The 27,933-nt window shown below is 34.7% G+C and overlaps 1 long non-coding RNA gene across 1 annotated transcript; it reads left to right on the plus strand.

The window, feature by feature from the left end:
* On the plus strand, nt 1–27,900 carry LOC140001695 (uncharacterized). Its single transcript, XR_011807185.1, has 4 exons — nt 1–72; nt 18,855–19,341; nt 20,052–20,233; nt 24,108–27,900. It is a non-coding gene; the product is annotated as an uncharacterized lncRNA (long non-coding RNA).
* Nucleotides 27,901–27,933: the final 33 nt, after the last annotated feature.

The raw sequence follows: 27,933 nt of genomic DNA on the forward strand, positions 1-27,933 counted from the left end.
GTTTATTTACTGTCTTCATTCCACATATCTAAATCAGGTGCAATTCAGCTGACTTCCCAGCTGTAGACAATGGTAAGTACTTTGACCATATCCTGACTGCATATCACCGTAAGATTTGAGTAGAAATTATTCTTCTCTGTGCTTTGAATTTCAACAGAACAATCTCAGTAATCAAAACAAAAAGGAGGGAGCAATAATGCCTCCAGTGACCTGGCACCCAAGGAGCCAGGGCTGTAAACTAAAGTTGCAGAGCTCAACAGCTCAGCAGTTTAGACAAAGCCAAGGAGGTGTAAATGGTATACATTTTTTAAGTCAGTTGTGCATAGAAAGAAAGTAAAAAGAAAGAGAAATGTAATTTTTACTTCTGTCTTTCACACATAATAATCAGAGGAAACGCTAAGATAATTTTGCAAAGTAGCTGAAAAAGAAAGCTGAGAGAACTTGTTGCAAAAGTCTAAGCCAACAAGAAGTGCAAGTTTTAAGTCAAATGTTCAGAAAAAAAAAATAAGGCATGATTACTGATGAAATGAACAATTTGTTTTGTGGGTGACAATTTGAGAAATTTTTCTTAGTCAATTTATTTTTTGGAAAATATAGCTATTGCGAGGAATGGGCCTCAACAAAAATGAAACAAAACAAAATGAAACAAAAACAAACAAACAAAAAAACCTAACACCTTACCCAAGAAGCTAGTGAATGCAAAAGAAACAAGCAAAACCTGTCATCCTTCCTCTGTAAAATTGGGAAACTTGCACATGTGGAGGTGTGCAAAAGAAAAAAACAAAAACAAAGAAACACATTTTACTTTTACTTTGTCATATAAATGGCATTATACATTTTAGATCTCAGGAGTACAGTGATTTCTAACATAATGCTATTTAATGAAGGTACAAAAGTGAACTATTTTGTTTGTACCTCCAGTGCAAGACAAACAGTTTAGAAAGTTTATTCTGCTTCGTAATGATGAATTAAACATTCCGAGGGAGGATTTTAAAAGCTTAAATTTAATGCTTTAAAAAGCTGCGTTCTCACAAGGTAGATACCATGTTTCTGTGTGCTGATTTGAAGTCAGGTGGGAGATCCTACTTCGCTCAGTCCCATTTCAGTTGGGAATTGGAGGTCAGCTAGAAAACAGCTCTGTTGTGAAACTTGTTGGTTATTTTATAGGCTTTTCAGGTTTCTGGCTCATGTTTCTTTTATGCTCTATGCCTGAAGTTTCCTCTTAGAGCTGTGAATTGCAACAGTCACACTTGACCTGTCCTTTCCTCCTCTCTCTTTTCCTGCCTCTTCCTCTATAACTGCCTCATCTCCACCTCATTTCATAGTAGTCACGTTTACCTGACATCTCAGCATTTCACAGTCAGCCAGATCTTTGGAAAATCAACCTGGGAATTTTACTCAAATTTTACTTCAGGGGTATTGAAACAGGCAGATGCCAACATTCAGCACAAAGTCAGAGGACAACAAAAAATCAAATCAGCAACATCAAATTTATTGCTCACTAGTCAGAATGTTTTTTGTTAACACAGGTAAGTGGAAAGAAATTTGCAACTGAATTGTCCTCATACTTTTTGATTATATAATAAAGCAGTGGAGAAGATAACTAACTAGACTTTTACCTCTTCTACCATGAAGCGCAGATAAAGCTGGATGTGACTGGAACAATACCTGTGAGAAGGCCTGTTAGTGGTGTATTTTATTTCAGTTTCTGCATGGCTTTGCTCACAAAATCTTCAAGGTTTGGGCAGGGCAGATGTAGGTGGAGCAATAGCTAGAGTAGACACTGCCGTGAGTGGTGGTAATTTTGAACAGAATTTTTCCATCACCCCTGTTGTCAGCAGTACATCACAGAAAAGGCATGAGTATTTTCACAACCGGAATTCTGCCACAGCATTGGTGAGCCTGGCTCACCAACCAATTCACAAGGAAAAAGCATGGACTCAAAGCTTTTGGAAGCAACGTTAAAATGTCCTTTCTCCTCTGATAATCAAACCCTTCCTCCTTGTTCCCTCCTCCCACACAAGCCAACCATGAAAATATTTGCCCTAAGCTAGAACATTTGCCCTTAACTTTGGCACTTTCAGACCATTCATATATTCAAGTAAGAAGACAAATTCAATTTGTTTTATTAGAATTAAAATTAAACCTCACATTTCTTCATCTTGCTATTGTGTTAAGGATTTTACTATGAAGGAAAGTAAGAAGGCTGCACAACACAGCACACTGAAACCCACTTTTTTCCTAGTGAGTGAAAAATAAAACAACTCGCTTTTTTTCCCTGGGGGAAAAAAAAAAAAGTGAGCAGCAGGGCCCACTGAAACAATTGAATATTCAGTTTCTAGAGTTAAAGCACACAGAACAAAACAATAACAGCTTGTATGTGAGAAAACCTTCACATTTACTGGAATTTAAAACCAACCAAACAAAGAACTGGTATTAAAATAAATTTCACTGTCAAACTTTTCAAATCAGGTTACTTATGCTAAGTTCCTAAAGGCCTGTTTAGGCAATTAAATTTACATGGGATGATTTCCAGTAGCTGTTGAGCATTCATAAATGTTAGTGAATTTAGGGAAAGCTGTAAGTGATGACTGCCCTTCAGAGTATCAATTAGGATATAGGATTTAGTAACTCCAACTTAGTATACCTGGTCTTAATAAACACAGCTTAATCTCAGTTGTAGCCATTGGCAGTCACACAGAACTCAGTCTTGGAGCCAGGATAGATAGTGCTCAGGGAAAATAAACATGCCAGAACCTGGCCTTCAAAAGGTCAGGCTGATGTTTCAGTCCAAGGAGAAGATGTTGTTATTAACCATATACAGAGATTTCTTTTTGCAAGCCTAAATCCTCCTTCTGCCAAGGCAGCTCCATACGTGATCCAAAACAAAATATTTCCTTCTGTTTTCCACTTAATATGACATTTTAGCTAAAACCAAAAGTAGGACTTACAACTGGAGCTGCAGTTTTGTGGAAACACTTGCCCATAAATCATTGCAGAGAATTTCATTGTGTGGAAACAGAACTAAACGTTTCTGTGCAGCTGTTTAGTTTAATTTGCCAGGTTTCAGGTATTATATCACTGTTTACATCTTACTTCCAATACATTTCTGCTATCTAAAATCTCAACTATTTTTTCATGGTATTGCATTTTTACAGGAATTTTCAGAAAGTGTACTTGATCCTTGAATGATCTGAATCATCTTACTAGCTGTTAACAAATGAAAATAAGGAATAACAAATACTTAGTGCTGAAAAGTTGAAATACTTTTGGACTACCATGTATTCAGACAGCCATGTGAGCATCAGTTTACAGATTCCCATTCAGATGCCCCATGTAGAGGTATATAGAAGTATAGAATTTGAGTCTGAAAGACCTCTCCAGGAGATTTTACACAGAGAAATGGCATGTTGGTCTAGTGACAGCCTTAGTATTTCCCTCGTCTGATTAACAATTCTCATTCAAAAATAAATAAATAAATAAATAAATGAAATAAGAGAATCACTTCTCGTTATAATTCATCAGGCTATTTGACTAAACTCTTTTACCACATTTCAAAGAAAATATTAAAAGATAAAGGGGATCTTTACTAAATGAAATCACCTTAAAGTCTGTCCAAATGTGGCTTCCAAGGAAGCAAGAAGAGGAAGAGTACTTTCAATGAGTCACATTAATCACAGACACAAGGAAGGTTTCGGCTACCAGCATAAAAGAAAGAGAGATATACAAGAAAAAGTGAAAAATGTATTTCAGAAGCAAATATACTATTTCAGAATGAGTGTTTATTTCAAAATGATGCTGGTGCTTACCTTGGAAGTTGTAGTAGGCCTCAGCTTACAGGGATGTGAGCAACTATAAAAGAACAGAGAGGAAATCAATGTCACCAATGCATACATGAGGCAGAATAACAACTGGCTCTAAGTAATCTTGATCGAGACAAAAATCTGTCTCGATCTGACAGTAGAAATCTGAAGTAAATAACTAACTATCGTTGTTACAGGAAGGCTTGAGATAGAGTTCTGCTCTAGAGGGTTGTCTACCAGGGTCTACTGCACACAAATTTTTAATGTAAGCCACAAATTTACATTTCATAGGAAAGTCCCTATCCCACAAATTCTTTCAGGACCATGGTGAAGTCTTTATTGGATTAATGCTTTTTCAGTAGTTCACGGCAGGTACCACCATGGTTGCCATTGTGCTGCAGCCTCTTAGTATCCTATTTGATTTTGCTTAATCTGGCATTTACAGGGAGAAGTAGAAAAAACTCCAGGCAGGTTGAGATCCACCTCAAGTGTCTGACATATCAGGGGCCATCCAGTGATAGCCTCAAGCACAGCTCTTCTCAATATTAAATGTCCCAAAGCCTTACAGCATGCATCCATGGTTAGGATCAAATTATGTTGGCCATGGATTAACAGAGAGCAGTAATTTCCAAATGCCACATAACCTTCAAGGTTATATCAGGATCTGTCACTGATTCTGGATCAGCTGAAAAAAACAAGGCTGGGCCTATACTATGAAATACTCAGTCTCAGTCCTTCTCTCTCACACACACACTTCATTCTTCTCAGCTTGCATTTGTTCCTCCATAATTGCTCAGTAGAAAACAACTTTTTTCTCAAGGGAAAAAAGGGAAGGAAAAGCGAAGCTGTCTATAGTGGTCAACATAACATAAACCAGAAGGCTCTCTCACACTTCTAACACCCTTACCAATCTTGTCATTCCTCCCCTGACTGGGAAATGTAAACACAGACTTGTTCTGGCCTGGCTCCTTCCCTCAAAGGTCAGACAACTAAACGCAGTCTTCAGCTTTCTGCTTTTGATTCTGTGAGAAAAGCTCTCAAGAAACCAGGATCAGTTCCTTCTGATCACTAAGAAACAGAAGCAAATATTATATGTCCTTTTAGGATGCTGATTCCATGCTGCTATGTGGAGGAGTCCCAGCTATTATTCACAGCCTGAAAGGATCTGACAGCTTGAGAGTAGCTGGTAATGTGTCAATGAACCTATGCTTGCTCTCACTGCTGGGTGCTGATCCTAGCTTGGATGACAGTTTGGACTTGACAAGTGTGGCAAAAATAAACTTCAGCTGCATGGATGTGCCAGCTGTTTTTCTACTTCCTTTTCAATGGATGTCCTTAAGTTGAGAGGTCTCCCTTTTTATCATGTCCTCGCAGAGAGTAATGAGGACCACTGATCCTGATATATCACTAGAAAAAAAAAAAAAAAAAAAAAAAAAAAAAAAAGATAAATGTCTTTGTATAAGCTCAGCTTGTTGAGATGTTCTGCACTTTCATCTCAGACAAACATCTGGTGATAGTTGCCTGCACATCCATCATCTTTGGACTAATTCACTATGTGTTGCTGACAAGGAAGAGAAGAGACTTCTCTTCCCAAGGGAGGTACCAGTGTAAACAGCTGTGCGTTGACTACCTCTTCAGTTATTCAAGGCTTCCAACATTACTCCTGTGCTCCCCAGTCTTCACTGGTTCTTTTCTTAACTTTTTAAACACAGGTTAATCTCAGTACCATCTGATGGATTAAAATCACTTTATTTATTTATTTTTGGTTGACTACTGCTCTTTTTAAAACTCTAATAAGACACCACTTCTGTTTTTCCTTTATTTTTGTGATTCTCTCATCATTGCCCTCTCAACCTTGTGTAGCAGGATTTACACATATTCTTCCACTTAGCGTAAAAATATTTCAACATTTAGTAACTGATAGAGAGAGATAAGGCTGTGAGGCACTAATTATGTAAAAAGATGATGGTTTCATCTCAAATCCGTTTACTTTTGACTTAGAAATCACATAAGAATAAGCCTCTCACATGCTTTTTCTTTTTTTTTTAAAAAAAAAAGATAATCAAAAAAAGGTATTAATACAGTCAGGTATTGTTAAAGGAGTTGGAAACCTAAATCCATATTTAGATTTTATTTATTTATTTATTTACTTTTTCAGTTTTGATTGTTTTGCAAAAAAAGCCATTACTGTCTCTGGTACTGCTGGGAAATCTTGTAGTGATATTGCTGCACATAAAATTACTTTTTAGGAATTCAGTTATCTTATAATTGATGTCAGTATGAAGATCCAGACCAGCTGTAAAACTGAAAGTGAAATCCTAGCGGAGCTATTGCAAGTATTTTTAAAGAAATATAAAGTAATTCAAAACATGTGTCAGTATGTTTTAAAGTAGGGAAATCCTTTGAAGATAGACCACAAGTTATCATATAAAAATGCTTACTGTATTTTTAATATTGATGAATGAATCCCTTAAAACATGGTAGTCTTCTTGATTTAGAAAGATATTATACTATGGAATTAAAAAAAAAAAAAAAAAAAGGAAAAATAAGACACCATTTTTAAAATTTGTCCTGCACAGTTAGATGTTGTAGCCTATGATTATAAATTTTTATTTTTGCTGCTTAAAAGTTTTATTTTAAAGCATAATTCAAAATGAAAGGGATCATTCAAAAATTTCTGCTTCTCTCTGGATCTTGTCATGGAAAATTAAGTCTTAGCCTACGGTGTATACAAAATGCAAGAAGGTATTTGAGACAGACATTGAAGTCATAGACTAGTGGAAATATGTTAAACTGCTCTGAAGACAATTTAAGTTCATTTTCCTTGTATTTTATCAAAAGGTTTATTTTACAAGATTTGTCTAGTCAATAAAGCATTAAAAAAAAAAAAGTCAGAGTGAATATTAAAACAGAATATACTTGGACATAACAGATTACATTCTATAAATTATTTTAAGAGCTTATAACAAAAGTTGGTTGGTTGGTTGTTTTTTGCTTTGGGACTACTTCAGGTGATTATGACCCTCCGTTCTGCCCTTGTGAGCCCTCACTTGGAGTACTGCATCCAGGTCTGGGGCTCCCAGCACAAGAAGGATGTGGTGCTGTTAGAACGGGCCCAGAGAAAGTTGATCAGAGGACTGAAGCATCTCTCCTATGAAGAAAGGCTGAGAGGGTTGGAGTTCAGCCTAGAGAAGAGGAGGTTCTGGGTGACCTTATCAATCAATTCAGCTTTTCAATACTTAAAGGGGGCTTATAAAAAAGATAGGGAGCAATTTTTTTTGCTTAGTCAGGACAAGGGGGAATGGTTTTAAAATAAAAGAGGGGAGATTTAGATTAGAGGCTAGGAGGAAATTCTTCACTCAGAGGGTGGTGAGGCACTGGAACAGGCTGCCCAGAGAAGTTGTAGGTGCTCCATCCCTGGAGGTTTTCAAGTTGGATGAGGCCCTGGGCAATCTGATCCAGTGAGAGGTGCCCCTGGACATGGCAGGGGGTTGGAACTAGATGATCTTTAAGGTCCCTTCCAATCCCGGCCATTCTATGATTCTACGTCTCTATACTTCAGGACGAAAACACTTCCAAATATTTTCCGAAGTGATGGTAATTAAAAAGAAAGAAGAAATAAAAAAGAAAAAAAAAAAAAAAAGGAAAAAATGAAAAAAAAAAAAAAAAAAAGAGCTCATCTCAACATTCTGTGATCTCTAAATTTTCAAAACAAGAGACATGCCATATCTTCATTTTAATGTAAAGAAGGTTTTTATTATTATTAAATAATATATTGTATTGTTGTGGACAGTAGTCTATTTTAATATATGGCCTGTCTCATTAGAAATTACATGCCCAGTTTATGAATCTAAAAGAAACTTGGTATCCTTTGATCACCACGTTAGAACATTACCAGTTTACATGTAGTTTACTGAGTGTTTAAAATCACTCAGTATCCATCTGCATCTGCAGGTACTAGAACACAGGAAGAGATGGGGTCTTTTTCTATTACATGGCTTTATGCAGATTGAGAAACAAGTTTTGACATGATGGAAAACAATATTTTCATTAGCTCAGTCAGCAATCCTTCTATGAAGAAAAAATGAGTTTGGTCCAACGCTGTTTGCATAATGAAATCCCTTTATAGAAGTAGACAGAGTTTTCAGTAATTTTCAGCTGTGGTCAATAAAGCAGGATAGCAGTAAGATATTGCTGCAAATTAATGCTCTTGCGTAAATCTAGTGTCCCAATTGCTGTTTCTTTGCTTAGAATGTGTCTTCACTTATGATATCTGAGATATATTCATTTATGAGAAAATAAAATGAGTTAATGTCATTCAAAGAGCAATTTACACAAGAAAAGCTTAGTGTATGTTTTCTGCACAAGTAATGTGCAGAAAAGTTTATCAGGAGTAAATACAGTATTGTTGCCACATTAGGAACATGTTAACTGTGATATACGTCATTTCTGAAGGCACACTACTAGGTCTAATTCTTATGGGATATGCTTGATTTTTGGCAGATGATCACAATGGGAAGAATTGCCTTCAGATGTCAAGATTATTAAAAATACAGTTATACCAAAAGGAACATCAGAAAACAAGGTTCATGATAGGAAAATGGAAACTATCAAGTAAATAAAGCAACACATAAATGAAAGCAAAAAGATTAATTTAGAAGAACTAAAATGGCTGGTGAAAAAAAAAGTGTTCTCTTCAACCTCTTTATCATTGAAAATATTAGCTGCCAGCCAAGTTGATGAGGTGAGTTATGCAGAAGACAGATAGCAGTTCTGTGTCTTCAATGAATACTGACTGTAGTGAGGCAGACTTCATTAGCAGCTCTGTTGACCTTTCCTCATTTGATGTAAATAGGGATTTATAGTATCAGAAAAATGTAGATGAATTGCCCTGAGGCATACGCCAGCTCAGTGTGTTTGTCTTGTAGCAGTGTCTTTTATTTCTTAAGCCCAGAAAGAATTTATACAGGAGAAAGAAAAAACAATAACCAGGACAACTGAATTTATAAACTTAGTGAAGCAGTAAATAGTAGAAATGAGCAGAAGAAGAAAAGTAGTTTTAAAAGACAAGAATGTTTCACTTAGATGTGAAGTAAAAACAGCCTTTTTTCTTATATGTTTTTGGTAAGCCTAATGACCTGGAAAAGCCGTCTAAGTATACTGTATGAAAAGGGTGGTTTATGTTTCCCAAATATAATGCTGTTTTAGAGATCCCCGAATTACTTTCCTAAGGCAACTCAATATGAGATGCAATAAATCACTCTAAATCCTCCTAAAAATAAATGGAAATTTTCCTATGATAATCTCCCATAATATAGTATTCTCCTAAGTGAATTTTAGCTAGAAAATCAAGACGAGAAATCAAGATTACTCACTGTCTACTATGAATATATCAGTGCACAGGTAAACATAGGCAGACACCAAAAGCTGTTGTTACCATGGCCACTTACCTTGAATGGCCTTAGCTGCTAAAGACCAGTCTCTTAAATGGACTTGGGCTACATTCATGCAAAGAAAGTAAACAATATCTCTTTAGGTATTTGAATTCAACATTCAGATACAGAAGCCATTAACAAAATCTGTCTTGCAAGGGATGAACAACTGAACAGTTTCCATGCTAGATACTGATATTTAGAAATGTGTACAGTCTGGACATCACTGAGCTGGCAATGTTTATGCAGTGCTTATGTCCCAGTGAGAATCACTTTGGTACATCCCCTTTGAATGACTTGCAGAGAAACCCACATACCTGCTACTCAGGTGTGCACTAATTAAAGTATTGATTTTTGTTTGTTTGTTTCTTTTGCTTGCTTGTTTTTCTGCAGTAAAACAATGTTTGAAATAAAGAGGAGGGGAAGAGATGAATGTGCATTTGATAATGAATATTAAGTCTAGCTGCCTTTGAAGTCTGGTAAAAGCCTTCACAGTGCACTAGCTCATTGTAACAGTTAACATTCAAGAGCAAAGCATAAGAGAAGATTAAGACTTTTAAATATATCTATATATATATGAATTTGTAATTTCTCCGTATCTTTTGAATGTGGTTAGTGATATTGAAGTATATAAAAGCATGTATTTACATTTTGATTTCAAACTGTCTGGATACTGCTGTAAAGCTGTTTTTTTTTTAGGATTGTCCTGCAAGAAAACTAGAAATCAATCAACCGAGTATGTTAAAGACCACAGTCTACATGCCCAGTACAGGAAATAGGGTGTTTCCTTCACATTTGATTTGCAGGTGAACATCTGGTGTGCAAGTCCAGTGTAGCACATACACAGAATGAGTTTTATTGGTTCATCTTATTGAAGATGTGGATCGTAGAAACAGCTTCAGTCTTCAGGAAAAAAAAAAAAAAAAAAAAAAACTTTTTTTCACATGCTTACATGTTTTTGCTCCTGGAAAAGGGATTTTCTCAGTCTGTCCATTTCGAGTTCCAGGACAATGATAAGTGAAATCCAGCTGGCAATTTGTCACCAGTGGTGTTCCACAGGGGTCAGTGTTGGGGTCATCCTCTTTGATATCTTTGTTGATGATTTGGAAGAGGGAATTGAGTGCACCCTCAATAAGTTTGCAGCTGACAGCAAGTTGGGGAGTTGTGTCAATCTGCTGGAGGGTAGGAAGGCCCTGCAGAAAGACCTGGACAGGATGTGCCCATGGGCAGAGGCCAGTGGGATGAGGTTCAACATGGCTAAGTGCCGGGTCCTGCACTTTGGTCACAGCAACCCCATGCAACACTACAGGCTTGGGGCAGAGGGGCTTGAGAGCTGTTTAGAGGAAAAGTATCTGCGGGCGTTAATCAATGCTTGCCTGAAAGTGCACTGGCAGTGTGCTCAGACGACCAAGAAGGTCAATGGCATCCCGGCTTGTATCAGGAACAGTGTAGCCAGCAGGACCATGGAGGTGATTGTTCCCCTGTGTTCTTCTCTGGTGAGGCTATACCACGAGTACTGTGTTCCGCTTTGGGCACCTCACTACAAGAAGGACATTGAGGCCCTGGAACATGTCAAGAGAAAAGCTACAGAGCTGTTGAATGGCCTGGAACACAAGTCCTATGAGGAGCGACTGAGGGGTCTGGGGTTTTTTATTCTGTGAAGAGAAGGCTCAGGGGAGACCTTATTGCTCTCTACAACTGCCTGAAAGAAAGGTGTATTTGTTCTAATGCCCCTTGAGAAACAAACAAACAAACAAACAAACAAACAAACAAAAGTGTTTTGTTTGTTTGCTTTGTTATGTTTTGTTTTGCATTAAGGAAGACAAATATGAAAAGGAGAAATATGAGGAACTAGTTGAAGAGAAAATTGTACAGTACTGAAAATATATTTATCAGATGCATAGTGCTTAACCAGTACAGTTGCTGGGATATATATATTGTTGGTTTCTATTAATAGCTTTGACATAAATGTTACACTGCATTTCTGCACTTTGCTGATGTCATTAAGTTGAAGGCCTCATGCAGATAAATGATTAGAATATTGCACATTGAGAGAAAAACATCCTGAGAACTCAAGTTCACAGAAATGAAAAGAAAATGAAGAACTAATCAAAATAAGGTAAAATTATTTTGTATTGTGGAAAATTTATCTGTTGAAATCAAATAAGAGAGCATGCTATATTAGCTCGTCATCTAATGAGCATACCTCTTCTGTGTGATTTTAGGATATAACAATATTTGAAGAGTTGATAGTCCATCCTATAAGAACAAAATTAATTGGATTCTACAGTCTTGCTAGACAAAAGCTGAAAAAGAAAACATTTGTTGCTATTTATGTACAACAGAGGCATAAATTCAAAGGTAGTTAGTACTTTAAAACAAGGTTGAATATTTACACAAAAAGAAAGTACTCTATCCTGAAAATAAATGCATAAGGAATAAAATTAGAAAAAGATAAATACTCACCAGGGCAGTAATGTTTTAAAATATTGAGTGTAACTATTTTAAAGATGTAAACTGCTAAGTGCAGTGAAGAGATGCCTGTTGCACCTCTATCAATGACAGAGTATAGTAAAAGATCATAGAATCGTAGAATGGTTTGGGTTGGAAGGGACTTGAAATACCACCTAATTCCAACTGTGTGCAATGAGCAGGGACACCTCCCACCAGACCAGGTTTCTCAAAGCCCCATCCAACCTGTCCTTAAACACTTCCAGGGATGTGCATCCACAGTTTCTTTGGGCAACCTGTGCCAGTGTCTCACAGAATGATACAGAAGGTCTCTTTTAGTCCAGCAGTTCTGGGGTTGCATTCCTATTTTCAGCATGTCTGAACTAATTTGTAAAGCTATTTAGAAATATAGGGTATTCATATCTTTGCACTGAATCAGACTTCCCTAACCCATGCCAAAACAGAAACCACATCTTGGAGCATAAAAATATTTAATTTACCTTTATTTAATTTTTCAGCACGCCTTACCATGTATACATTATCATTTTTGTACAGTAATTCTGAAAAATTCTTTCAGCTATGTATCATAAATCAAGCAAGTTACTATGAATGTAGTAACATATAAATGATTTGATTGGTTATCATAGGTTGAGAACAATAATTTAATTTAAAAAATAAACAGTAGAATAATATTTATTGGAGAAGAGGACAAAAGAGAGTGTGTTCTAAAATTTGGCATAGTACCATATATTTTTGCAGTCCTAGATAATGTAGAGTGCTGTCAATCTGTCTAGCTATAAATAGATAATAGTGGCCCTGTAGCTTTCATGTTAACTCCACAAAAGTTAGGGTCAACAGAATTCACAAATATGGTATTTATAAAGTAAATTTATTTCACTGCATGTGATCATATGATTTTACTTTTGCTTAGACTTCCTGTAATGCATGTACTCTTCTTTTTCAATTACTGAAGATAATTTAATAATTATATATTTTGAACAAAGAACAAATATTGCTCAAAAGCTAAAGAATTGTTTTTTTTTTTTTTGTTTGTTTTTTTTTTGTTTTTTTTGGGGGGGGGGGAGTTCTTTTGATTTCTTCAAGAATTGAAATGTCAAAGCAGGTCATGTATAAGATGGCCTTGGCAATGCTTAGAAGGTTTTTGGCTCCACAAATCCATATATAATTGTGCGGAGGCAATGTACCTTTTTAGAACTTGGCTCAAATCAGCAGTTTGTTCCTGGTCCTGCATGTAACTGCCACTGATTTCTAACTTCATCCAGAAAGTGTTCTCAGAATTCCTGAAGGCAGTCGCATTTGAAGTAATTCTGGAAATTTCCAAAAACACATAAAAGATATAGCTATTAGGTTAATCTTTACTGTAACAAACAAAACATTCTTTTTCTTCCTGGTGAGTCAGAAGCTCGTGGTTGTTCTTGTGTCTTATCTTTTTGTCAAGAGCAAAGAAAACCATCTTTCTTGACTACTTCATCATTCCCAACTTTTGTGTCAGATGTTTTTACCTATTTTTATTCATTGTTGTTCCATTGCCATTTAAACACTTTGCATATGATTCAACTTCAAATTCCATTATAATTTGTACAATATAACATTTATCTGTTAACTTTAGAGGAATGGTTCCCAGCTAGTTCTTTGCATCATTTTCATGTCTGTTTTATTTATTTTTTGTCCAGATCTTTACATACAGCAAGTAAACATGCTCATAGTCTTTTCTAGTGGATGATCATCTCTGGATGAAATGCATGATACATTTTTGTTGCATCTGTCATAAAACCCTCCTTTACTTATTAGTTCAGTAAACTATTATATTAATTATTTTAAATTTCCTTCAAAGGGAGATAGGTATTCCACCTCACTCTCAGTGATCTGTGAATGAATATAATCCATGATCTCTTGGATCTTGGAATTCATGGATCACCATGAATTCAAGAGTCAGTCTCCAGAAAAGCTTCAGAACCTGTATTTTATTTCAGTGGAAGAGAATTTGGTGTACTAACAGATGTCTTTCTACATCTAATACTATGTGTGTAATGATGGGAGCTATACTCGATAAGGACTACAGAAAGAAATAGTCTTTATACAAAAGAAAATAGACAAAAGATATTGGTGCTTGTCAGAATGGAAAATCTCCCTCTCTCACTCCCTCTCTCCCTCTCTCTCTCTCTCTCAAAACTTAAGTCTCAAAAGATGAATATACTGTTTCTTATTTGGAGAACAATATGGATGGTCTCTGATAAAATATTTGTTGTATTAATAAAGGCATATTCTTAAGTAATGATTGTAGTATAATCAGCTTCCACATAAAATACACAGCAAAATATCAGTAACTGTGTAGAGCCTGCTAAGTTAGAAATAAAAAGTAGGAAGAAAATGAAAAGGCAGATGGTGTGGTTATCACTTAAAAAATAAATTATTATTATTAATAATAATAATAATAATAATAATAAATCTGCAATACTGCTCCTAGTAAAAGCATCCAATTTAAAAACAAAAATCCTACCAGACCCAGTAGTCAGTAAACTAAAGCAAAGAATTGTAGGAGTTTTGGCACTTGGCATCTCAAAAATAAGTGTCCTACATATGGCAGAGTCTGCAGATCTGCAACACAGACAGACATGCTGTAAAATTTTGCAAAGTAAATAAAGTGCGTACACTCACAAAGTTTTAAACGGAAGTTGCAATTACAGCCACAAAGGAGTCACCTATGGAAACTATGTCCAGAGCAATACTCAAGATTAAAAAACAAAATCAAAATCAAAACAACAACAACAAAAACTCTCTTACAGGTAAACTTCAGATAGAAATCCAGTGCTCATATCAGAAGAATTCTGCCATAATAAACAGGCCTAAACCCAGGAAGGGAGGGAAGAATAACTGGAACAACCAACAAAAAAATCCAGGAATTTGACTGCCAACATTCAGCTTAATTTATCTTTAGAATGGATGGCCTAGGGATGGTGAAAACCTAGTTATTTGGAACTAGACAAGTGCTAGACAGTATAATATAGAGAAAAATGATTGTTCTGACATAAGAGAGAAATGGATGAGCTAATACACATTTCCATCTTAATTTTCCATTTCTAAGCCTTGTGATTTTATGCTTCCCAGATAGTGGAACTATTTTTCCTTTGTCGTTCTCCTAGCAGGAGTGAAAACTCTGTAAAACTCTGTTATTTTTATTAGAACAAGTAATAATTTCAATTTTTTCTATTTCTATCTGTAGTAGCATTCACTGTGGTGATTATTTTACAGGGACAGGACACAGCCACTGCCTGGAAGACAAAAGCAGCCGAGAACAGGCTGACTTCTACTTTTTCCTTTGCATACAGGAAAGACTCGTGTAAAAAGACCTCTAAAATCCATCTGTGGCACTTGGGGAAGATGTGAAAGTCAGGAGCTAAAATCAGAGTTTGGGGGTTAGAGAGGGAACAGGTTGAGACAGAGCTAAAATGTCTAACTCTGTAGACATTTTAAAAGGTTTTGCCGACCTGTAAGGCCTATTATGGGTTCCTCTGTAATTATGGGTTGCCATATGACAAGGATGAAAGCAGGAAAAGACTTAATTTCTTAATCAATGCTCCTTGAAGCCTCTTGGAACAGCACATTTTCCACAGACCCCTGATCCTCACCTTCTTTTGTTGGAGGAATCCTATTTTATTTATTTTTTATTATTCTTAATCTCCTATGTTTACGTTACTGCCAAGAAGTGAATTTTGTTACGTAGATATGTCGAGCATAACAGTGTACAAATTCTGAACCAAGATCATAGGAAGTTTTTATTATAGAGGAAATTATAATCTTAACTTCATTATGCAAATGAAAACCAATTATTTATATGAAAACTGTCTAAGCCAGAGTATTATTATTTACAAAATACTAAGCAGAAGTAAGATGGAAATCAGAGTATTTTTTCCCCTGAATTTCACCATAAAATTGAGAATTTCATGTGAGATTTAAAAGTGTTACCTATTTTCTGCATGATAGACTTGATAACTCTTTTTATGTTATATGGTATTCCCTATCCCAGTGCTAATCGAGTGGTACAGGAGCATTGTTAATGTTTAGTAACACTATTTAAAATACAAGGAAGCATCAGTAATAAATGCTCTCACTAACTTACTTATTTTTAATCTTCACTCAAGAAGGAAAAATTAGGAAAGAGATTTTAGAAGGAGATTTTATTCCTTCTTCACAATTATTTCAAAATACACTTAGTGGAAATTTCTGTAGTCTATTATGAACACAAGTCTTAAAAAAAAAAAATAAAAAAAAATATATATATATATATATTTAGCCCATGATATGCTTTATTACTGCCCAAAGTACACAATTAATTCAGTTAGAAAATCATGAGAATGTATACATTCTTTCTTATTCTAATTATTGAAATGTGATTCGCTGTTCACTGACTCTACTTTTATTTGCTTTTATTTGCACCAGTGGTGCAAACTTGGACACCTAAAGACGGAATATTGTTTCTTAATAATCTCTTTCACTCAGCATCCATCATTTTCTCTCATTTCACAATGTGTCTGGATTGTCCGTCATGTATTTGTCTCACAGATAAATGGTCTATCCTTTTCACATTAAACCATTCCTCTCAAGCATGTTCATCAGCAGAACTGATGCTCTAAACAGCTAATATTTCTATGCAGTTTGTCTTTGTTTATTCTACAAAGCTCTAGCAGTCTACAGAGCTATTATCAAATCTCCTCAGAGATTAGACATATTCTAAAGGACTGAATTAAAACCTTCCAAAACTACAGAGAGCTCTTACAAGAAATCAAAACTGATGTCAGCTCGGTGTGGAGTGGAAGAAACTAAACACACTAGCTATGTCAGGGTCAGTGGGGAGAAATGCACAGGTGGAAAAAGCTGACAACCCATGGACTTGAGTGATATTGAAATGCGATGTGGGGTGACAGTGACTGCCTGCCAAGAAGCACTATCACAATATACAGACTCAGTGCATTACCCACCATGTGGCATCCTGTATGAGGAACAACTGCTTATTCATTCCACATTAAAGCAATCAGTAAACAACATATAGAAAGATGTCTTGAAAATAACACTTCAATAATTCTCGGTTTTCCTGGTCTCATGAGTCTTGCATTATTGTCTGCAGTGACATAGCTGTAGTCAGAAGGAAATGATAAACACCTCTGCAGAACTGATGAGAGGTGAAAATATATGTATGTGATGTAAGTAGAGGTATAAATAGGATATATATAAAATATATGTGTAGCCTAGAGGGTACAATTATGTTCTATCTCACTTATATTTACATAATTAAAATTGTATGACTAAATCTGAACTCATCCTGGTTTCCTTCATAGTCAATGGAGAACAATGTTTATTTGCATCCAGAAGGCCCATCTTGGCTCATCCTAGATAAGTATTAGGCTAAGATGAATTACCATCTACAAGTACCTTTGTCCTGCCTCATGTGTTACTTGCTCAGACTGAAATGATTCAACATTAAACATCTCAATTTGGGCAGAATAATTCAACCCTACATGTCAACCTGCTGAACGGAAAGGAGCAAAATCCTCCCAAAAGACATTTACTAATCCATAAAATACTCCTAGATGCTCTCAGTCCAGTTCAGAAAAAAAAAAAATATATATTCTAATCTAGCAGAACTTATTTTCAAATAGTTCACACATCTGTAGTTTCGATTACATGCATATTGTTCTTTGTGGATTGCAATTTTGTTTTACTGCCAACAGTAACAGAAAAGCTATTTCAGCTTTGTCAGTGTGGAACAGCAATGCCATCTGAAATTCAGTGACCTATTAAATACAGGTATTTGCACAGAATGTGTATGTGTGCATTGTGTCTGTTCATCCTCTGCCCACTCCTTTCTCCCTCCCCCCTTCCCCCCTCCCCCCCCCCCCCCAGTTTAAACACACACTTTTTCTCCCCTGAAAAAGCTTTCCTGAGTCTGAAGCTTATGTGAAACATTAAATGCAGCAGTATTTTGTGTTTCACTTTTAACTATGTCTTGTATCACTAACAAATGTTTTGATTTTCTAATTCATAGTCTTTTCTTGGATGTCTACATTCCACTGTAGAAATGTCTGGGATACTCATGGTATCCAGAAAATGGCAACAAAAGAGGAAATGGAGAATGTTAATGGTTATTGTTTCCAAGGAAACAAAGCATCAGAGAATATAAGAAAGCCAAGAGGGATGTAATTTCTTTTCCCTGAGAAAACAAGGGAATAGAGAGAATAGAGAAGCTAATGAATAAATGACTTAGTTAAATGACCAGCCACTTAAATAAATAAATAAATAAATAAAAATCCGAATTCTATAAGTTTTGTTAAATAAATAATGTTTTCTCATTTTCAACCACTGCCTTATCTTCATTTTTTTTTTCTTTTTCTTCCATAGCACTTCATATTCTGAAAGGAGAAATGCCATTTGTAAGGCATGCTTATGATGTCATACTAATCAATAAATGTTTTTGTTCAGTATATTATCAGTGGATATATTCTTTAATTTTTGAAATTAAATCCTTACCGAACATATATAATTTTATAATTAACTGAAAAAAAAAAAGGAAAAAAAGTCTATTACAGCTTTCAAACATCCCTGTTTCAAATATCACTTCTCAGTCTAGATAAATACACTCATATCTTTAGATCCATGAAGACTTTGATGTTTTATTATCGAATAATAAATGCATAAATAGCAACATTACCCACAAGTTCAGAGCTTAGTAATTTCAGCATTCAAATTTCTGAGTTTTGGAGGAAGAGTCAGATATATGTATAACATTAGAGATCCCAATTGGCTTGAGAAACACAGTTAGGGCAACAGTTAACTCATAGTCCTGAAGAAGGGATTAAAATGAACAGAAAACTGAAGTGTCAATGGGAGAAATGGGAAAATGGCCAGACTTAAGGAAGTAATTCAAGTCAAAGATACCTACGAAACTCCTGAGTGAAGAAGAGGAGTAACAGTGGGCCATGCTCTCAATTTTAATGTTTTGTTTGCAAATGGTTTGACTAAAGACAAGTTTGGAGAGATAGACCGAGCAACAGAATAGGTTTGAACTTTACAACTATATTGAATTTTTGTCAGAGTGGCAAACAACTGGCAAATAACTTTTTTTTTTCCTTTTTTTTTTTTTTTTCCCCAGCTATCCTAAGGTTGGCTAAACAGCAGTTTACAAAGTTTTTCTATTACTAAGCAAATAGGAAGTAACTGGACTGCATTATTTGGTGGAAGTTTAAGTCAGAAACATGTTAACTTGGCATGGGCCCAGCACAGATTACTGCACACACTCAGCTTGGGAGTAGAGACCCTCCCTAAAGAGATTTGTTTATTGCATTCATTTGTCACACGTTAAAAGGAATTATTGTGTGGCAAAGTGCTGCTGGCAATTTCTGAACTGCAGGGAAGATGGCAGAGTAAATGTTTCAAGGCTTTATGATGATACTGGAATGACAGATGGGAGCTCTTGGAGCTTTTTTGTTTGAGAAAAGAAAATTGAGGAAGAGAAAATGGTGATGGAGACTGAGACTGCGAGCTTTTTGAAGTACCACTTCAAAAGTGAAGAATATGTCCATGGTGAGACAAAAAACTGTGAATGAGTCCAAGATGCCTCCTCACTAAGCTGTTTTGAAGTAAGTACCCCAACTGGCCACATCTCTTTAATTTCCATTCCTGTATGCAACAGATATTCTGAATATCAACTGCAGAAGGCACTTCATCCTGTTCCTTCCCTACATAGAAACAATATATACTAACCACCCAGCTAACTGCCCAATTATACAGTGCATACAAGAAGGTTACTAGATAAGAAGTTAACATTTATTCATTAAGATTGTGTAATAAAATCTGTGAACTGCTTTCCTTTATTTGCCTGAATAATAGAATTGCAGGAGCTACTTCACTTTGCCAGTCCTGAAATCATGGAAATAGTAAGGTACTTTCCCCAAAACCTCTGGGTTTTATACTGTCAAAGACTGTAACCACTTCAACTGCAAATACCAGGTTAATTTCATAATTTAGGTCATCATTCTCCATTAACATTTTAAAATAAAATCTTTAAGTTAACAAAAGGTGGAAAGAAGAGGGGATCTACACCTTGGAACAATGTAGAACAACAAATATATATTTTTTTCAGACTCTACTAGAAGACTCTTTTAAGTCTAAAAATAGAAGTGGCATATGGTCTTATATATTAAAAGAAAAATAATGTGTATATAATGAATATTTTTGTAATGTAACATAGCTAAAAACACACCATGACAAAGCAGAAAAATGTGAAGTAAACATTTTATGTTTTCCTCTGTGTATAAATTTAACAATGTCTCTTAAATATTTTTCTTAGTTTTGATTTCAGTGGATAAAGTTATCTTAATATAAGTCTTTCTTTGAGAAAGTATGTTGAGTTTATGGAAAATCATTTGGAAACCATTATCAAAGTGTTGAATGCTGAATGGTTGAAACCCAATGAAAAGATGAATGCAGATTATTTCATGGAAAATATTGGATATTGAGAGATTGAATACAGTGAGTATGCATGGTCCAGAAGTTTTATATTAGAAAATGGTCTAATGTTCTACCTTGAAATGGGAGCTTTTTCAATTTCTCAGAATATGTGGGATTTATTATGTCTATTTATACCATAAGTGCAAAGGTGGAGATAATATTTTCCTTACATAAGTAAACTGATGTATGCTGTGAAGAACTGGAAAGAAGATGATTATGTTAAAAGTGACTTTCAAATTAAAATTTAATTACACTTTTTGCAAAGATTTTTGTGAGTTTCTTTCCATATAAAATATATCTGTATCTATATCTATATCTATATATCTATATCTATATCTATATCTATATCTATATCTATCTATCTATCTTGGAATTTATTAAAGCTGAGAATGAGCATCATTTAAATAATACACTAAAAGGCTAAGGACATTAGAAAAGACATTTTATATATATATATATATATATATATATATATTTAAAGCAAAGGGTGTTTCTCTAAAATGTCCTGGGAATTGTTCTTTTTTTTTTTTTTGTCCTCATACAAATACTCTTTTTTGTTTCCACCTAAATTATATTTATTTCAATTGTACTTTGGTATTTTCTCTCATGATATCAAAAGATTTTCTCAGCTACCCAGCAAGTTAGAATCTGACAAAAATATCCACCTCATCTTTTTCTCATCATCACTCAGTCTGCTCAGGGATACTGATTTTTATTACTTTTTAAAGTTCTTAAATAGAAATCTGTAGGGATCGTGTTTAAATAAGTATCAGTACACACTCAAACTAGTAACAAGTTATTTAAGGGTGATACAAGAGGAGATACTTAAGCGGTTTTTTGTTTGTTTGTTTGCTTTATATTTGAACAAGAACACAAAATCTGTTTTAGAGACATAATGATATTACTTCTGAATTACTCCTGAGTTGCTACATTGGAATTACTCCTGAAACGGAGTGTTCTCTAGTTATAAGAAATTATCTTTTTTGCTATTCTTAATTTCAAGTATGCTTTGCTGGACTGGAAACCGTACAAATTCGCTTTCCTAGAGGGTTTGTTAACATTCAAAGATGCAAGAGCTGGATTTATAAAGACAGTGGTGGATGCTCACCATTGGAGGAGCAACCCCAGCTTGCATTTTAGAGTGCATGTGAGAGCACAGTAAGTGCTGTGAGTGTTGTTGAGTATTCCGTGGAAACATATGTGTGCAATATTTGTCTTTTTAACCTTCCTTTTTCATTGTAAGCATTTATTGTTGTGTGGGGAAATGTAAGAGAAAAGGAGCACTGATGGAGCAGAAGACAATGCCAGTTCTTGCTGCCACTGGGAATTCATCCTGCAGTTTTGATCTGGCATATCTGAATTAGATGGATTTTGTAAAACCTCTGGAGTAGAAAGTGTAGTCTTACATAAATAAAATCTTATTTAGTGTTAACTTGGTTAAAGTTACACAACCAATGAAATGCTTTTGGGAAAAGAAGGGATTTCTTAATTTCAATTAAGTTTAAAATCTGTACTTAAATGTCATCATAACAAGTAAATTAACAACCTTTGATGGGCATATATAGATGTAGTGTTTTAATTTTTAACCGGTTTCTAAAAGAAAGCAAATAAGTAAATAGTTTGGGGTTTATTGGGCTTTTTTTGTTGTTTGTTTGCGTGTTTATTTGTTTTATTTGTTTGTTTTTGGAAAATCGTACATTGATATGCAGGATATTCTTCATTCAGTAGCTCAGTGGAACTGTTCTGAATCTTCTCTTTTTTAGAGTGCAATGCTAATAAAAATGCTTAAGAGTAAAACATGGTGAAATAAACAATGTATTATGTTGTCCCTATCAATGGACTCATAGATCATATTTAAATTGAAATAACTTCAGATTAAGTCCTTGTGAAACCCGGAAAAACATTTGATATATTTTAATAATTGGACTTCATTTTCAAAGGTTTTCTGGTCAGCCTTAGCAAATAAATTTCATGAGGTACTTCTAGAAAGTGGGATTCAGTTTTCTAGAGAATTTAAATAAAAACTAGTGTTTCACTTTTAATATATTGATTTACTCGATATTGATGAGAAGACTGAATTTAAAAATATCTGGTGGTGAATTTCTAGAAAATCTTTTTCTAGAAAAATTCTATGCCATACATACATGAACATTTACTGAAAGCCAATGGAGCTCATTCAAGCAGGACTGAAAGCCACAAAACTTTAGTGGAGTTTCAGATACAAAATATTTCCATCTCTGTGAATACTACAGTACATTTCCAACCTAAGCTTTAAGCAATGCCACATTCAATAACATATTCAAGTGCTCTACTGTAAACTGATAGAAAGAAATGCAATATATATTGTCTATTGTTATAAATAGTAAAAATTTTCTGACTTGTAAAACAAATCAAATTCATTTTAGAATCTTCTATTACTACGGTTATTTTCTGTGATTAGATACCATAAATACACATCCTTGCAAACACATGACAAATGTTTTGTTTAGATGGTTCAAATATGGAAGCGCTATTTTCACTACTGTCGTGGTTTAGCCCGGCTGGCAGCTAAACACCGCGCAGCCGTTCGCTCACCCTCCCCCCTCCCTCTCTGGGACGGGGGAGAGAAATGGAAAGTGAAGCCCGTGAGTTGAGATAAAGACAGTTTAATAAGACAGGAAAATAATAATAACAACAATAATAATAATAATAATAATAATAATAATAATAATAATAATAATAATACAATGATGACAATAGTACTACCACCAATAATATGTACAAACAAGTGATGCACAATGCAATTGCTCACCACCCGCTGACCGATGCCCAGCCTAACCCCCAAGCAGTCAGGCCCCCTCCCCCGGCTAGCCACCCCTATATATTGTTCAGCATGACGTCAGATGGTATGGAATACCCCTTTGGCTAGTTTGGGTCACCTGTCCCGGGTCTGTCCCCTCCCAGCTTTTACTGCACCCCCAGCCTGCTCGTTGGCAGGACGGAGCAAGGAACTGAGATGTCCTTGGCTTAGTATAAGCACTGCTCTGCAACAATTAAAACATCGGGGTGTTATCAGCACTCTTCTCATCCTAAGCGAAAACACAGCATTCCACCAGATACTAGGAAGAAAATTAATTCTGTTCTAACTGAAACCAGGACAACTACTAATTCTTCTTTACAAAAAATTTGAAATTGATCAAAGTGATGACTTCAAAATTTTTATTACTAATATTTATTATAATTATATATTTTTATCACCCCTATTTGGGATATTCATTTTGATCTGTTAATAATATTTTTTATATAATATTTTTCCCCAGTACTGTCATAGACACTTGTTGATTGTTAAGAAAGTGTTGTTTCAGACTGTCATTGAATGGTGAACACAGATTAATATTAATCACCATATAATAATTAGGAACTGTGAAAATCCCCTCTCTTTCCAATGTATAATATTTTGGTTGATTTGAGGTTAGGGTCTCTCACTGACTTCAGCATGACTAGAAATGCACCATGATTTTGTAAGCTTAACCTATCAACATAAGACTATCTTATGCTTCTCTGAATTTATTCTATATTCCTTGCAATTCATATTATACCATCTTTCTCTGTTTCAACATCTTTACTGAACAGTAAACATTATGGTAAGATATTATAAGCAATGAATCTACTCAGTTAATGACAGGCATAGATGTCTTATTAGCCTTCTTTTTCAAAAGAAAACAATTTTTTTGTCTACTTGTCTTGGCCAATTTATATTGCCATTTGATGCAATATTGACACTTGTTTGATTGTCACAGTAAAATTAACTGCTGTTCTGTGATAACTGCCTAAATTGTTTTGTTTTGTTTTGTTTTGTTTGTTGTTGTTGTTGTTTGTTTGTTTTTTATACAGTACATTTGTCACTGTTTTTCAGACCTCTGATGGGATGACTGTTATGCTTGAAATAACTAGAGCAGAAATTTAGTAGAAGTTCAATACAGAGCTGTGCAATTCAAAGCCAGATTGCACCATAAGCTAAAAGAGTGTAAATTCTCTTTGTTTGCAACTCAGACTGCCTGCTTTGAAGTGGAATCCTATCAAGAAAAGCCCTCGAGGCCTTGTCAACAGAGGAGATCAACTGTGGCCTGGGAGCTTATTTAAAGGTCATTATTTTGGAAGGATTTTTCAACAGAAATCACACTGCCTTTTTATAAATAAAAAATACTATTACGTGTTTTAATATAAATCAGTATTAAAATATTGTGTTGTTTTGTTATTGTTGTTGTTTTGTTTTTGTTTGTTTGTTTGTTTAATTTGAGTTGTTAGTTATGTGGCTATACACAAATTGGCATGAAGAGGATTTTGGATACAACGTTTCAGGATGTCATAAACCACAATGGGGAGAACATGTCATGTCTGCCGGAAGTTACTGACCAACTGACTGCAGGTTTTGAAAAAAAAGATCTGCTCCACTCAACAGTCATCTTCAAAAAAATAAAAACAAACAAACAAAAAAATATATCTGGCAATTCTGCAGCATTGGTGGGAATATGAAATTAGAAGTGTTAAAAATAAGGCAATATAGTATAAAAATAATATGGCAACATAGGGTTGTTACCATTTTGGGGACTGGGCAATGAGTATGTTTACTGTTGAAAGAGATATTAGTGGCATTTGACATTTTTCTCCATAGGTTTTGTTCTTCAGCATAAACAGGCTTATTTATTTTTTTAACCTTGACAAAAGGTGGAACAAAACCCAACCAAACTGTCCACAGAAAATTCTACAGTGCATGGTATTCACCAGAAGACCCAGGAACACAGACAGTGGTGGCCTTTTCAGTCACCTTTTCCTTGGCATCTATATGGTCCTCAGGCATCTTATTTGAGAAAACTTACAGCCTAGAATTTTAAAAAGATCTCCATTCTCAAAATTTACTGGTCACTCTAATCAGTAGAAGGAGATTTTATTCAAATGTTCTGCAACGTAATCAAATCCCTCTGACAACTACTGCTATAACCATGGACTACATTGTGAGCTTCTTTGGCATTCTCCATCCAGAAAATATGGAGTAATTAATTAAAACAATATTTTTAATAACCATCTGTTAAAAGCCATCTGTAACCAACCCTTTGGTATCCTCTGGGCAAGGATTTCTATGGTTAGCTCTTTTCAGGAAGATTTCATGATAAGTTCTTATGCGACATATACACAAAATGGTTTTACTGCCCTCTCATAAAATATGCGTTTGGAATGCTGCAATAACGTTATGGAATAATAGTTTCTGCAAAGTAATTGTTGTTCATGAATCAGTCTCAACTATATTGCTTTCTCTAAAATAAGTTTTCAAAGGTCAAGCCTTGCAGTCTTATTGTAACACGTTATTTTAATATGATACAATATGAGTTTGGAAAGAAAACATTGAATCACAATGGATGTATCTACTAAGAATACTTTCGACTCTTAAAATAAGCTGGTTTCAATGGTAGTTTCCATAACATCCTTCCAAACTGTCTCTTCTATTATGTAAGGTACCACAAATGATTTTCAAATATGCAACATTTCAATTTAAAATTTATATGTTTATATATTTACTGTCAATGTGAACTGTGTGTCTGAATTTAGGAACAGTGCAATACATATATTTGTGCTTCAGTTATACAAAGGTCTCTTGAGATATGGTACTGATTTGCCTCTAGAGATTATACTTTTTCTGAATGAGATGCCTATTTCAAAACAGTCCAAATATTAACAAATCAATTATTACTAAAAAATTCTCAGAAGGATATGGGTAAATTAAGCAAATGCAATCATAAAGAAACCTGTGGGAAAATCTGTTCTACCCTGAAAACAAAAGATTGAATAGTGCTACACTCAGTTTAAAATAAGTGAAGTACAGATTTCTTACTTGTTTGCTAGCCATTATGCAACTTTGATATTTTTAAAACAAATAAACTGTCTTATTTTATATAATCCAACTTTCATTTCAAGACTGATAATTCTTCTAGGACATCATCAGTGGGATCATCATCTTAGAATAATCAATTTTTGGAAAGGAAATTTACTGAAAATAATATAACTCCTTTTTTTTTTTTTTTTTTAATACTGGAATGAAAATGCTTGATGAGTAGTCATAGCAGTTTGAAATGTTAGCATAAAGGCTGCCCCAATGAAAAGGGACATGGAATTTCTAAGTTATCAAGTAAAATAAGTGTATTTTCATGAACCATTTAAATAAGTATTGCAGTGAAAATCACTGCTTGTGGCTAATTGGATATAAATGGAAAATTGGTAGAAAGCTGGATGCATTGTTTTGAAGATGTTAACATTTTAATACTACTGAAAAAATATAATTATGCTAATGCAGTGAACTCTAAAACAGCTTTGAATGTTTTCTTTGTCATACATTCAAATGTGAATTATTTTTCTCAAATCCTATTTCACATGAAGAGAATGTAAAAGTAACATAGTCTTGTTTGTAAACAGATCATTGTTCCACTTAAAATTCAGTGTCTGAGGCTTTGAAATACTTTTCATAGTCAAGTAGGCTTTATCATTTTATTGTATTTGTTTATTTATTTACTACAGTGATTATTACAGATTTGTCTTTAGGTGAAGTAAAGCTCCATGGCTGAACATCCTGCCCTTCAAAACCTGCTTTTGTCTTCTTCAGGAAAGAAAACAAATACAAAACAAAACAAAACAAAAATCAAACAAAACAAAACAAAACAAAAAGAGGAATTTGCAGTGCCAGGTGATCTCTTGGAGTATTTGTTCCACAACTTTACACAGTTCATAATGGGAGCACACTATAAAAGGCAAGAATTGCTTGGCAAAATAAATGACAACGTATCCATTCCTGAGCTTCAAGATTTGGACTAGTAAATAAGCAACTGGGTGAGACTTAAAATGTTCATATGCTTTTTAAACTTCATGCTGTTTAGGGTAATTCTGATTTTCTCTTTTCCTAAGCCAGACATATCTCTGGTAGGTGTTATGAGGAGGATTTCACCTTTGAAGTCTTCCCAGATCTGTAATATACTGTCTCCTTGACCAGAATTCACTTAAAAATAAAATAAAATAATAATTAAAAATAACAATATTAATAATATTGCTGTTTCTTACTACCTTTGGGTATGTAGAGCAAGGAAGCATGTCCAGCAGAAGGTTTTGATTCTCTGAGTTAAGGAAAGATAAACTTTCTCATTATAGTCCCTTTCCTTTTCTGCTTATTTCCTGTTCTGAAACCAGTTGCTAAATCTTACCAAAACCAAAACCAATAATAATGCAAATGTTGTGTCCGTTCTCCTGGAGACAACAATTGCCAGCTTGGGGATAAAATAAATAAATAAATAAGGCAAATAAAAATCATAGGAAACAAGGTTTTTTATGCTAACCAGAAAGCAAAAATCTTACACACTTTTAAAATATTATATATAGCTAATGGTATGCATGTATAATACGCATAATATATAAATTTTCCACATATATATATTTTTATATAATTGTTCACATGCTCCAGAGAAACATAGTTTTTCTTGGAAGATGAGAACAGTAAGGTTTTTCCTGAGTTAGGAATACAGTCCTAGTTCTGAGTGGCCTACTTTGCTGATCTTACACTTTTGCTATCTTACACTGATAAACAATATATTAGAATCATAGAATCATATTATTGTCGTGGTGCCTGAAAATTCATGTTGTGCTAATGTGTTTTGTTTGGTTGTTTTTTTTTTAAGTATGCTTATGTGGACTTGAGCCCT

This window comes from Anas platyrhynchos, chromosome 2, assembly GCF_047663525.1.
Source record: "Anas platyrhynchos isolate ZD024472 breed Pekin duck chromosome 2, IASCAAS_PekinDuck_T2T, whole genome shotgun sequence".
Classification (NCBI taxonomy): domain Eukaryota; kingdom Metazoa; phylum Chordata; class Aves; order Anseriformes; family Anatidae; genus Anas; species Anas platyrhynchos.